Source organism: Sabethes cyaneus, chromosome 1 (assembly GCF_943734655.1).
Source record: "Sabethes cyaneus chromosome 1, idSabCyanKW18_F2, whole genome shotgun sequence".
Classification (NCBI taxonomy): domain Eukaryota; kingdom Metazoa; phylum Arthropoda; class Insecta; order Diptera; family Culicidae; genus Sabethes; species Sabethes cyaneus.
The window spans coordinates 65,889,869-65,904,077 of record NC_071353.1 but is presented as its reverse complement, the minus strand read 5'-3'; the positions used below and the strand labels follow the sequence as shown (position 1 = coordinate 65,904,077).

General features: G+C 36.8%; 1 protein-coding gene across 2 annotated transcripts in view; it reads right to left on the bottom strand.

Annotated features, from left to right (window-relative positions):
* The window catches only part of LOC128732907 (alpha-mannosidase 2), a 147,908-nt gene that overhangs the window by 102,175 nt on the left and 31,524 nt on the right, over positions 1 to 14,209 (bottom strand). The window contains exon 2 of one of the 2 annotated variants that reach the window (XM_053826364.1): positions 12,224 to 12,309. The exons of the other annotated variant lie outside the window; for it this stretch is intronic. The gene's annotated coding sequence lies outside the window, so the exon portion shown is untranslated. The remainder of the gene's footprint in view (positions 1 to 12,223; positions 12,310 to 14,209) is intronic. 2 annotated transcript variants of the gene reach the window in all.

The following is a 14,209-nucleotide window of genomic DNA, read 5'->3' as shown; positions in this document are numbered from 1 at the left end:
ATGACATTTGAACCATTTTTAATTTGCACATCGTGCAAACCAGCGGGGTTCAAATTAAAAAGTGTTCAGATTAAAAATGGTCAAACGAACGGGGGTCCACGGTAGTAACATAAAATATTAATATTCAGAAGTAATTATTACAAGGTAAAATTCAGAACAATGTCTAGCGAACTACGATGCATTTTCGTAACTTGACTGTTTATTTTTAATTCGACAAACTTTGTAGCCACTGCTAACGTAGCTAGCTAGACTCGAACATATGTCGGCGACTGGCTTGTTACACCGGATGGCGAGGTCATCCGGGAGGTCTACCATACAAAAATCGTTTCTAATTATTTTTTATCCTGCTTTTTACAAGCTATGATGGAGGACGGCATAATGGTTGTTCGTAATACAGTGGACCCGCGTTCGTTTGAACGATTCCTCATGCAAACTAACGGAGTTCGTTTTTAATTTGAACAACTGGCAACCCTAAATATGCTGAAACTTGTATGAACTGGGCGCCCTGCTCTTTGTTATTGTTTCGTGGTTTGATTCAGTTGGCACTTGCAAGCAGCGAATATTTCTTTTTCCGATCGGATTTCTATCGTAATCGTTGGTAAAATGAAATATGAAACAAATTAAACACGCTAGATCAGTACAAACAAATCGTGTTTATCTGCATTGTCTGCATAAGCAAATGATGTCATCTTGAGAATGACATTTGAACCATTTTTAATTTGCACGTTGTGCAAACCAGCGGGGTTCAAATTAAAAAGTGTTCAGATTAAAAACGGTCAAACGAACGGGGGTCCACGACATTTCTTAAATACATTGCTATTTTTCTTTCGCACGTTCGTGGTAAAACTGAAGGAACGAGCGAAATGAAAACGTGCGATGTATTCAGTACATGTCAAAAATGCTGTTCAAATATTACGAACGCTGTCCGCCATTATGTTTCATAAAAAACTGGATAGTTCCTTCCGCAAACCATTCATAGAAATGATTGTTTGGCCTGCAAAACTACGCTATTTCATCGTAATATTTCATACAGTTTTGATTTTAGATAAAAAAATTATTTAAAACCACGTGAGCAACTTATTGCTGGTACATAAATAGGTGTAATTGTAATTGCGATGCATGTTGCGCGATGCGTAATACACTATCATTTTTTGCAACCTCTCACGACTCTCATAAAAATCTAAATATTGTATGGATATAATCTCTGCAGCTCCATCGACATTGTATGAATCGACATATCAGAGGCAAATCGAAAGGACATGCCCCGCCTAGAGGCGTGCCGTTTTTGCCTCCCATCTCACATAGTATCGGGTAGACTGGTCGTTTCCGTGGCCCACGGGAGCATCAAGGGGACAAAAGGAATGCAAAAATAAGGAGGCTGATCAAAAACATCAATCTCCATCGTCCTGTGCGCTGGCTGTGGAGACGAACACAATTTCACTATCTCGGCATCAGTAACAGTCGGTATATACTATGGTGGCTCTGGCTCTGAGATCCACTCTACCCGCATGGACCTATTGGTGTCGGAAGGATCCATTTTGGCTTCTTCTTGCGTACTCACATTGCAACTGTGCTTTGTAGCAACGACGGTATCGTTTCATACAAATTCGCCCGCTGGGCACAATTGTACGCTTGCACAGGCAGAATGGGGAATTCAGTCTCTCGATACGGCACCAATTGGCCAGGCTTGCAAAACATTCCCGTTTCTCAGAGATACCGAGGGATGCATTCAGTAAATTCATAGAAAACAGAGATTCTTACGTATAGCGCCAAAGTTTAATTCTTAAGGCAAATTTTTATTTCTTGACATACATTTGCTCTCGTGCATGTATAACATGTATTATTTAGATGCGTTCAGTTTCAATTTGCAGGTTGCAATTACACATAACCAACCAAAATTGCAATATTCACACAATATGATTCTGCGATTCGTATTGTGAACTAATTTAGGAGGTGTTTCGTTGTACAACCAAACCAGTTTCCTCAAAATGTGATTAAGAAATGTAAAAATTATAGAATAGGTTACTTGATTTGTCAGTCGCTAGGATTAAGATTTAAACAGAATTTTATTAATCGAATTAAAACAAACAACAATATTTAAAGTCGAAAATTTTCACATACGCAAAACAAAAAATCCATTTCGAGCTATTATTCCATTTCGAAAATATAGTCAGGAGCCTACTTCAACCCTGAACGCGATCAGCCGCTGGGGATCAGCAAAAATGAAATATAGACGATAACCGTAAGCCGGTTCGGTTATATCGGAAATATATTTATACATACTTTTTAATTATAATAATAAATAATAATAAATACAGTACAAGCACCTCAAAACCGCTTGTCCATCTGCTGCATCGTGGCATCGTTGGTGCCTGTACAATACACAGTTGCTTCGGCAGTGTCGCAGTGCCGCCACGGGGTACGAAAGAAGCTTTCGCTGTAATGCACTGATATAAAAAACATCTGAATGTATACTGGCTTTTGAAGCAAAATAAGTTTTATGACACTGGATGGAATTTGAACTTTATTGTAAAAAGTTCGATTTTGCCCATATGAAGGTGCGTGCGGATTGGCAACATGTGGCAAGCAACTTGTTCGAAACTGTTGCCCGATGTTTTCAAGCAACTATGGCAACGTATCACAAATGTTTAGGTGGCGACAGAAGCAACATTGGGCAACAACTAGCGCATTCCACATGTTGCTAAAAAAATGCCCGGTTTAAGCGCAGCTTGATGGTGTAAGCTGACATTTCTTCTACGACATTTATTATTTCCATTGTTCTTACATGTACCTATGTGTAGGGTAATTAACCATTTGTGGACCAATTAGTGCTTGAGTAGTTTTCTTCCACAAATTATTTTAAACTGGTAACGCTAAACACACAACCGATGGCACTTACAATACGAGCAACTTTCGATTAAGCCTGAAAATATATCAATTTATGTTGCAAATCTTTACATTTTACACATTTTTAAAACAGATTGGAATGCCTGTTTTCCTTTTCCGGACCTTTTGGTTTACAATAGGACAGCGACCGGGTCCATTATCCAGCTTTTTACGAGCCATAATGGCGAACGTGTTCGTAATATTTTAACAGCATTTTTGACATTTCCCTAATACATCGCACGTTTTCTTTTCGTACATTCCTTTTGTTTTATCGTGAACGCGCGGAAAGAAAACGTGCGATGTATTAGGGAAGTGTCAAAAATGCTGTACAAATATTACGATCACGTCCGCCATTATGGCTCGTAAAAAGCTGGATAGAAATTCTAGTGTATTTTGCATGAAGAGGATCCACTAATGACGACATTTCGCATTGTTAACCATTAAATGGACCCTAGCTTGTTGAAAATGTCGATTTAAAGGCATTAATCATTAAATTCAGCTAAAATCTTATAAACTGAACTGTGCAGTATGTTTTGTACTTTATGTTTCATGTCATATATCCTCGGAAATAAGAAGCACAAGCTAATAAACACCGAAACTGTACCCGAGGTCCATTATAGGTAAAGGGTCCACTATAGGTAAATTTACCCTATATCAGAGAGGTGGTGTGGCTGTCAAACTACAAACATTGCGTATGTCCCACTCACTGGTTTTGGTACCTGTTTGGTACCTTTGGTTCTGGCACTTACCTACTAGTTGATTCATTTTAAAACAAATGAAACTAAGAAGAAAGCAGTTAAACACAGCCTGTAAGCTATAATTTAACTATTATTAGCTGTTATTTTCGATATGGTAGGCAATCTCTATTCGAGATTGGTCGAAAGTAAATTACATGTACTACCAGTTTATTTTTAATTATTTCTTAGCTTTTCTTATTTTATCATTCTGAACACCAAAGAGTGTTTGATGAAGATATTGTTATCCGGATTCGGATATATCAGATTTAGAAGATTCGCGAAACTGCGAACGGGGTTTGTAGCGTATATTTGTATCGGGGTTTGTATCTGTATATTGATGGCTAACTATACAATTTTTAGGTCCCATTTGTCCTGGGGTATACTATATCCTTTAACTCTACTACCATACCCAGGTAACCAATAAGCATTTCCAATGCAATTTAAATGCAAGCCAATAAGCATTTAAGTTGCCTTAAATGCTACTTAAATGCTATTTCGGCAAAATATGCGGCTACTTTACTGCTAGCCCTCTTATAGTGCTGACAATGCTTATTTGCAGCTAGTTACCGACAAGAAGAATTTAAATAGAATTGCGGATGCCAATTTACAACAGTTATGCAGTCAAAAGGTTGATAAACAGCAACCTGCAGTATAAAACGCCAGGGATGCTAATAAACGATTGATTTACTGCTTATACTAATGCTTATTGGTTACCTGGGTATCTTTCGATGCAAAATACATTTTTCGGTCTCGACGTGATAATTTCTTTTTTATTCAAAATGACTTGGATAGTTTCTTTCTTATTCATATATATTTTTCCTCTTTACTTAGTGGAAGGGTTTCCACACGATGAATCATGTGGCGGAAAGAGGCCGTTTTTTATCTAGTTGGTAATTAAAATATGTTTTTTTGGCTATTGCAACAATCGGTTTGCGCGCCCGTCGGATTGTGCCACTTTAATTTTTTTCTGTTGTTATTCAGTTTAAATAGGAGACCAGGCTGCTATACCACAAACAGTCTAAGTTAGTTAGATACTGAAGAAGGTTTCACGTCAAAACCGAAATACGTATTTATCGTAAGATATGGTAGTAAAATTAAAGGATATAAATATTTTGTTTGCTTTTTATCTCTCTAATTATTTTTTATTTATTTTTTAAGATGAATTAATACTAGATAGTTTTCATTTGTTTCCTGACGATATATAATGCATTTGCAGCACGTTTTTACACCTTTGATTCTTATATTTTGTAAAACCGTGTTTTATTTTCATAATAATCATTACCAATCAACTCTTTTATGGATTTGTAAAGCACATACTTCAAGTGCATATCTATCGTTTTGTTTTCGACAAAGACCTGTGAGTATGCAGACCGCAGCACCGGACTGGTGCTATATTCTGTTCATGTTGCGAAAAGGCTTGAATATGAACAGATAATTACGCTGCTTACACAACCATTTCCTGGTGACGACCCGTAAGACTCGGTTTTATTCTGTACCCTTTCCTATCATCAGATGAGGTCTACTTAGGCATCCATTTTCGCATATAAACTGGAATATATAGCTAGCATGGCAAGAGGCGATAGAAGCTTTCTCCATCATTTAAGCTCGAAGGGCATGGATTTCCTCAAATAATGGGAATCCACTGGTTCTAGTTGGCTGCTTGGCAGGTGTATGATTACAGTTGCTCATAGCATATTACAGTGTTCTGTGTGAATCCGACCGACGGGAGGCATTTACCGTTCGTGTGCAGGTGCACACAAGTGGTACTAGAGCTTTGAAGTTTTCAACTACGGTAAGGCGGTTTCATAAGGTGTAGTATGAATTTCCTTTCGGTAGATGGCTAGACTTGGCCTGAGTTTGTAACTGGGACAAGATTAGCTGCATAGATCTTTTGATGTATAAAATATGTATGGTTACGGCACATGATAGTAACACCTTCTAACTAGAGAGTTTATTGTTCATGGCGATCCTAGAAGTATGCTGCAATTTATAGGTACAGCGTATAAAATCTACACTACAGACGGTTCGGTCATTATTGATTTTGTGTTCGACTGCAGCGCTCTGCCTAATGCAACACAATCTTTATGGCTATGTTTAGATTATATTAGATTCAATTGGAGTGTATTCGCAACCGAGTTGGACTCGAGGTACGATACTGCTCTAACAAGTTAGTCATCGTATGTTCGAATCCGACTGGGAATAACTGTTAAAATCGACTTGTAACAGTAGCCTACGAATTCTGTTGAAGGTTTTATTGAGCAATACGCAAGTTTCGAGAACTTGTTGTAACAACGATATTTTGATTTTGAGGAATGTATTTGCAGAATTTTACCGCAGATAATGAAGTTTATTCTTAACAGTGTTGCCAACTTTTTAGTTGTTCGTATAATTGTTAACGCTAGTTATGGGAATATAAGTTTAAAATGGCCTAAAATATTCTAGCTATTTGCCCGTAACATTGTAAAATGTTTTTCGACTCGCTGATAGCCTCTAGATTTTACCTCCTTTGTTTGTTGCTGCTATGATACTAATATTGATTTAATTAGAGTGGGTAATACTGTGGGTAATAAATTTGGCAACACTGTTAAGAAAAAAACTTACTATATACTGTATACATGCTACCGGTGCCGCACAGTGTTTTTGCAATGTATAGAGACTCACTGCTTCAGTGAAACGTAATTTTACTCTTGATTATTTATGAAAAATCAGGTGTTGATTGCTTCAAATTGCTGTAACTCTGGATCGGCAAAGAATAACTCGTGGATTTGAGCGATTCGTATGTAAAAAAATCTGAGGAATACGATGAAATTGAAATTTTTCAAATCAAATTGTACTCATTGAGAAAAAAAAAATGCGAATTTAGTTTTTAAACCGAATTTAAAAATATTTGGCAGCACTGCCGATAAAAACTAATATTTTTTTCGGACTCCTTGGACAATTTACTTTGGAAACGTGATAAAATAGTCTTTCTAAACTTAGTATTTCCAGAGTTACAAGCAAAAAAAATAAGAGGATTTGACGAAAACGTCTCTTTTCGTTAAAAATGAAGGTACTCCCATTAATCGAGGGAACGTCCAATTAGCACTAAACTTAGGATTTTTTCTTTGTTGACCTGAAACGAACAATCTGACAAAATATGGTTCAAATCCGAGAAGGTCGATTACAAGTTTTGTACTTTTGCTCGGTCACTCGACGTGGAATGACCCATATTATATTGATTTTAATGTTGTACGTAACATTTATCAAAATAGTACCCAAGTCTTCCCTAGACGCTGATGTCGACCCTAAGGGTCTCAGGTCGAGCGAAAAAAACAGTTCGTTTACAGCTAGAGCTTTAATGCCATCCTGATGGAGTATAAGGAGTACTGCAAGGATTTAGAAATCAGAGACTTACGAGTACTTACATTTACTGTAACTGTAACTGAAGCAGCAATGAAATGGATGGACACAGAGGCTCATACCGGTAGTATCCTGTGTAAGAAAACATGACACGACAATCTTTTATTTAAAACGATTCCTTCTTTAATATAGGGTAAATTAACCATTTATGGTCCAGTTAGTGCTTGAGTAGTTTTCTTCCACGAATTATTTTAAACTGGTAACGCTAAAAACGCAACCGATGGCACTTACAATACAAGTAACTTTCGATTAAACCTAAAAAGATATCATTTTATGTTGCAAATCTCTATATTTTACACATTTTTTAAAACAGATTGGAATGTCCGTTTTCCTTGTATGGACCTTGTAGTTTACAATAGGATAGCGACTAGGTCCATTAAAGTAATTCTAGTGTATTTTGCATGAAGTGGGTCCACTAATGGCGATATTTCGCATTGTTAATCATAAAATGGACCCTAGCTTGTTGAAAATGTCGATTTTAAGGCGTTAATCATTAAATTCAGTTAAAATCTTATAAACTGAACTGTGTGGTATGTTTAGAACTTTCTGTTTCATGTCATATATCCTCGGAAATAAGAAGCACAAGCTAATAAACACCGAAACTGTACCCGAGGTCCATTATAGGTAAAGGGTCCACTATAGGTTAATTTACCCTAAAGTTTGTAAATTTGAAAACAAGAAGGCAGCAACAAAGGCTTGAAGGAAAGCTGGTGACTTGAACCCCATTCGCGATGACGGCACTGAAAAAGATTTCGTAGACTGCTCGCACTTATAGAAAATCTCATGCCGAACTGTCAACGTGTGCGTGATGACAAAAGCAAAAATACTGCCTTTTCTTTTTTTCTCACGCAAAACCCTGAACAACATCAGCAAGTCATAGCGAATAGTGCTGAAGCCATTTCAACCAGGGGGGATCTATTGCTGTCAAATTCCATACATGTGTGCGCAGCCCATCGACATCTCTATATCGAGCTGCAGTGAACGTCAGCGACAGCATGTCATGGGCTCAAAATTTGACAGCGGGCCCAAATCAGACTGCTGGCAGTTGAGTGAAACGCAATGCTGACATGCTATCTCATTTTCGCACACACGAGATGTTGGCGGCGAAAACATGGTTGCCTGCCGATGGGGTGTGTGTGCGTTACCGCAGCAGATGGTGTTTGGTCCATGACGTTTTTACTGTCATGGACCAAACGGCGTGTGATTGATTTCGAGCCAAGGGACTCGCAACTCTATTTTTGTCTGCTGCAGTTGACAGAAACTCAAACCCAAACACGCAGCGCAATTGTCGTTTGTATTGTTTTGATCCCGATAATGCATTTATCTGCTTTTTAGCGTAAATAAAACAAACTAAGAAACTTTTCGAAAGCTACATATACAGGTAAGAGCAGCAAATCGATAAGAAAAAAAGTAGCAAGAGCGGCATTGAAAATTATGGTCACCTGCCTGCCCCTTCACATGTGAGTTTCACAATTCCTTACCGATAGATCCCCCCTGATTTCAACACATTCACACACAGGGTTGCCACATGCACAGATTATTCTGTGTTTAACAGATATTTGAAAGAAATCGCCTGTACAGAATCTGTATGCACAGAATACAGATTTTCGCCAAATTACACAGATTAAACAGGTTTTTGAGCTTTTACATGAGAGTGAAAGAGACGAAAATAGCCAGCAAAATGACTCTCTATCTCTTTCACTCTCATTGTTTTGCATTGGACAGATTTTTGCACAGATATTTTTCCTCGCCGTACAGATTGTCAGATTTTTTCATCAAAAAACACAGAATTATATGTGGCATCCCTGTTCACACCCATATGCACAGATAACTGCTGTCACTTCAAAATATAGTCGATTCATATAAGTGCCATTTTTCTGTGGGCATTCGTTGAAGATCCAATTTCAGCAGCTAAATTAGGATCATAATCGCTGGTGTCCGGTGCAACCTGCTTTAAGGAAGTACATCATGCCGATGCCGAAACAGAGCATTGCTATTTGAATAATGATTACCATGATGATAATTACTCTACTGGTACTAAACTCCTAATGCATTTTGAATCATTTTCTGCATGAATTATTCATACGAGGAAAACAGAATCAAACTGACACTTGCAATGAACGGTTGAATTAGCATCAGAATGGTCAATTCTGATTATCAAAAAGGCGTGCAGTGCATGGTTTTGGAGAGATTATCAGCCAGGAATATAATGTATTAATAATGTACCCATTGAATCAATAAGCGTGCCGAACCAAATGGAGTTTAGGCATTCATTGTCGTTGTAAACGCTAAATAGATAACAGTGAGAAATTGGTAGGCAGTTTGCAACTCTACGGTCTGTTTGTATACCCGAGAAAGATTTGACAACAAAAGTGTGTCAAAATTATTACATATTCTGCTGTTGATATTAACTAGAAATCATTTGTTGTTACCGATTCCAAACGGCACTTATGATGTATCACACTTTGCTTTCATTTTGTTTACATTTTTACTGAAAGAAAATGTGTTGACATATTTTATTTTTGATGTAAATAAACCTACATTATTTAAATTAATCTATTTTCATATAATTTTTTTTTTCGAGTGGTTTTAACCCAAAGGGTCATTCACCATCACATAAATTTTTATAAATATAAATATGATGATGACATGATAGCAAAATGACAACTAGTTCAGCTTTTCCATAACCTTCCTAGTGCATTGGGGTCGTTTTCGATCCATCGGCATACTTACAAAGCTTGATACTCAGTAACGGAACGAGCTAGAGACTTGAAATTTTCTGACTTTTTCTAACTTTGGAAAACTAGCATTGTGCGGGAGTTTCAGCTTTCAGCGTTATCTAGAAGAGCCACAGCAAAAAAAGTTACATATTATGCATTGGGGTCGAAAACGACCTAAGTTTTGAAATTGCTCTCATTCATCCATTTTCAATCCGAATTTTGTTTTCTTTACCTCATGTGAAAGGTATGGCCAAAACCTGGCACCCAAGGTATATTAGGGAATATTTAATGACTAATGGCCACTTCTGCGTCGGTTCCGGAACACCCACTACCAGGTCCCGGGGATATTTTTATACTATGAGGTAATTCATTTTGCGGCACATCAAATCACATTAGCTTGATAAAATAAGACTAGTGGAAGTACAATGGGGACATTTTGGACCCGAATGGCCACTTCATCATCGGTTTCGGAACATCCGGTACCCGGTTTTTGAGGACAATTTTGAATTTTAGGATGATTTATCTTGCCACATGTCAAATTACGTCAGCTTGATAACATAAGACTATTGAAAGTATAATAAAGACATTTTGAAGGCAAATGGCCACATCAACATTGGTCCTGGAACATCCGGTACCCAGTTTTTGGGGCCATTTTTGTATTTTAGGATAATTCATAAAGCGACATATTTGTCTTCAAATTGTCCTTAAACCTCTTGTAACTGTCTTATTTGATCAAGGCGTTGTGATTTGATGTGCCGTACGATGAGTTATTTCAAAATCCAAAAATGTCCCGCGGAACCAGGTACCGGATGTTCCAGAACCGGTGGTAAAGTGGCCATTTGGCTTCTAAATAACCTTATTTTACTTCTATTAGTCTTATTTAATCAAGCCGATGTGATTTGATGTATCGCAAGATGAGTTATCCTAAAATACAAAAATGGCCCCAAAAACCGGGTACCGGATGTTCCGGGACCAAAGCTGATGTGGCCATTTGCCTTCAAAATGTCTTTATTATACTTTCAACAGTCTTATGTTATCAAGCTGACGCAATTTGACGTGTGGCAAGATAAATCATCCTAAAATTCAAAATTGTCCTCAAAAACCAGGTACCGGATGTTCCGGAACCAATGGGAAAATGGCCGTTTGAGTCCAAAATGTCCCCATTGTACTTCCATTAATCTTATTTTATCAAGCCAATGTGATTTGATGGGCCGCAAAATGAATTATCTCAAAATATAAACATGTCCCCCGGAACCTGGTAGTGGGTGTTCCGGAACCGACGTAGAAGTGGCCATTAGTCAACAAATATCCCATAACATACCTTGGGTGCCAGTTTTTGGCCATAGCTTTCAAACGAGGTAAAGAAAACGAAATTCGGATTGAAAATGGATGAATGAGAGCAATTTCAAAACTTGGGTCGTTTTCGACCCCAATGCATAATATGTAACTTTTTTCTAATGCATTAGGACAGCGTTTCCCAAATGGGGGATTGCTGCAGAATAGTATAGGGAAATCCGCCAGGGGGTTCGCGAACCGAAAAAGGTTGGGAACCGCTGCATTAGGAAGGCTAATATTGTGTAACAGCAAAATTAGTATTCCGTTTGATATTTTTGATAGCAAAAGTAGTATTTAATTAAGTTTCATTTTTGCAATCAAGTTTGATGTTTTAACCGCTAAGTCGACCAAATAAAATTACACCGAATAATCAAAATACGTTACAACAAGGTATCAAATTTTTATTTTCAATTTGCTCTAAAACTTTGCTCGGGTATCGAGTGAAGTATAACGTTACTACTAGACTCAAACAATATTGTAAAATTTGTCGTAACGACGTTTAAACGTATATTTCTGCTGGTTTGTACGTTTTGTATTTGTATATTCTATGATAATCTGTTACTTTGTTTTGATTATTCCATTTATAAGTCGTTTCTCTGTAATTGTTGTAAAGTTGATGTATTATAAAACAAATACGAAACAAATTAAAAAATAAAATATACCGTTCTGATTCAAACTTAAAACAGTCTCAAACTTCGAACACTCAGAATAAAACGCTAGTTACTATCGCTAATATGATAAAATATTATGTTTATTGAATACCACCGGAGGACATTCAAACGAACACGGTGGTATACAATAAGCATAATATTTTATCATATTAACAATATTTACGAGCATTTTTTTCTGAGTGTTCGAAATTTGAGACTGCTCTAAGTTTGAATCATAACGGTACGATAACACAGAATACGTTAGCATTTAGTGTTGATCTTCAATAAAACTTGGAGGAGCCTCTATGACACATAGGGATTGCATTTAATCATAAAGTCATATGTAAAACAAACTGGGTCAGCTATCCCATCTAACTATCTAACTTTTCTTAATGAGCAAACAGATCAACCGGCTTCAGTTGAATTCACTGTCGCTAACCGCCAATTTAGCTGATGAATCTATATGTTTTTCCAATAAACATTACTCTAACCTCACCTTGCCTTATATTTGAGTGGTCGCTGGCATTCTAGAATGGCATTGTTTCCCAACCAATGAATGGAGTTAACATTATAATAACTCACCTGAAAAGAAATATACGACACGAATAGAAGATAATGGTTAGCATTTGCAATCAGTTGGATGGGAGTAAGTTTGGGCAGACTAAATCGATAGAGAGTGGTTGACAGAAGGATTGAAATTGTAATAAACTAGCGCCGAGAAATTTAAATTAATTTCTAAAAGGAATGGGCAATTTATTGCTCTTTGCATTGAAAGTTGGATTTTGAACACACTTGTCCAGTCACACATTTTGTAGGTGAGAAATGTTGCCAAAATTTCGTGGGAAAAAACCATGAATCTTGGTTGATTTCTATTTAAATTCTAATGCTTACGTAGAGTTGTTATCGACGCTAAGAATAATATAAAAATAGTTTCTAAATACATAATTCCACGCATAATTTATAACTTGAATAAATATGCAGCATATATGAAATAAATGAAAAATTAAATACTATTTGCTTTTCCTACAACTGGTACTGGCGCCACTGCTAAATCAAATGTCAGCTCAGATGGGAGAGTTGTAATGATGGGAAATGTCGGTCAAAATCTATAACGATTATTGATAAAGTTTTGTTATCGTTAATAATTAATAACGATAATATGGCAGTATAAGCAAAAATACGTAAGAAATAGAACAAAAATGTTAAAATATCAACAAGCCAAGAAGAAGATTTCACTTTAAACCCTCCAATTTTCGATATTCTTCCGTGACGATAAAGTTTGATGGTATTATCGATATAAGATTACTAGCGATATTATCAGTAGCACACTTTTCATCACAGTTTTGAAGGTTGCACTTAATAACTGTGCAGTCCAATTGAGTGTGAAGAGCGCAATACAGTGGACCCCCGTTCGTTTGAACGATTCCTCATGCAAACTAACGGGGTTCGTTTTTAATTTGAACCACTAGCAACCCTAAATATGTTGAAACTTGTATGAACTGGCCGCCCTGCTCTTTGTTATTGTTTTGGTGGTTTGATTTAGTCTCGTTTAGTTGGTAGTTGCAAGCAGCGAATAAGTTATTCTCCGATCGGATTTATATCGTAATCGTTGGGAAACGAAATGTGAAACTGATTAAACTAGGATTAAACACGCTAGATCAGTACAAACAAATTGTGTTTATGTGCATTGTCTGCGAAGGCAAACGATGCCATGTTGAGAATGACATTTGAACCATTTTTAATTTGCACATCGTGCAAACCAGCGGGGTTCAAATTAAAAAGTGTTCAGATTAAAAATGGTCAAACGAACGGGGGTCCACGGTATAGAGAACATTTATTTTGGTGGATATAAACTGAAAATTTGATGACAGGCGATTGGATGACGTTGCTCGAAAGGAGCTAAATGACATTAAATGATCCTTATGCATAAAAGATCGAAGAGATGTTTTTTAGTGAAATGACCGGCTTGGTTTAGGTTTCTTTTAATTTTAGATCGCAAATTTCATAGTATGAGGGTTTACATAACGTTTACAATTATCAATTGTTTGCATTATATACTACTATATTATATATTGGACATGTCTTTATCCAAGGACATACGGACATATTCTATTAACTAACGGTTTTTTTTGTTAGATTATAGTCACTTTTGGATCATTCGTGACTTCTGCAGGGTTGGGATTTGAACCCGGATCCTTTGCGTGAGAGGCGTGAAGGCTACCGGGACTGACTTACATTGACAATTAACTAATGTAATCAATCATACGTAAAACTGACATATTAGAAATACTGTAAACATGATTTCACAAAAGCGTACTTTTGCGTAGCACTGTTCTCACAAGATGGATAATATGTAAAATCATAACAAATGATTTTGCATTTTGATGATTTTACTGTTTCGAGCTAATGACACGCGACGGTAGGGATAGGAACTATCATTAAAAATCGATACTGATAACTATCAGCAATTTTACCCATCGCA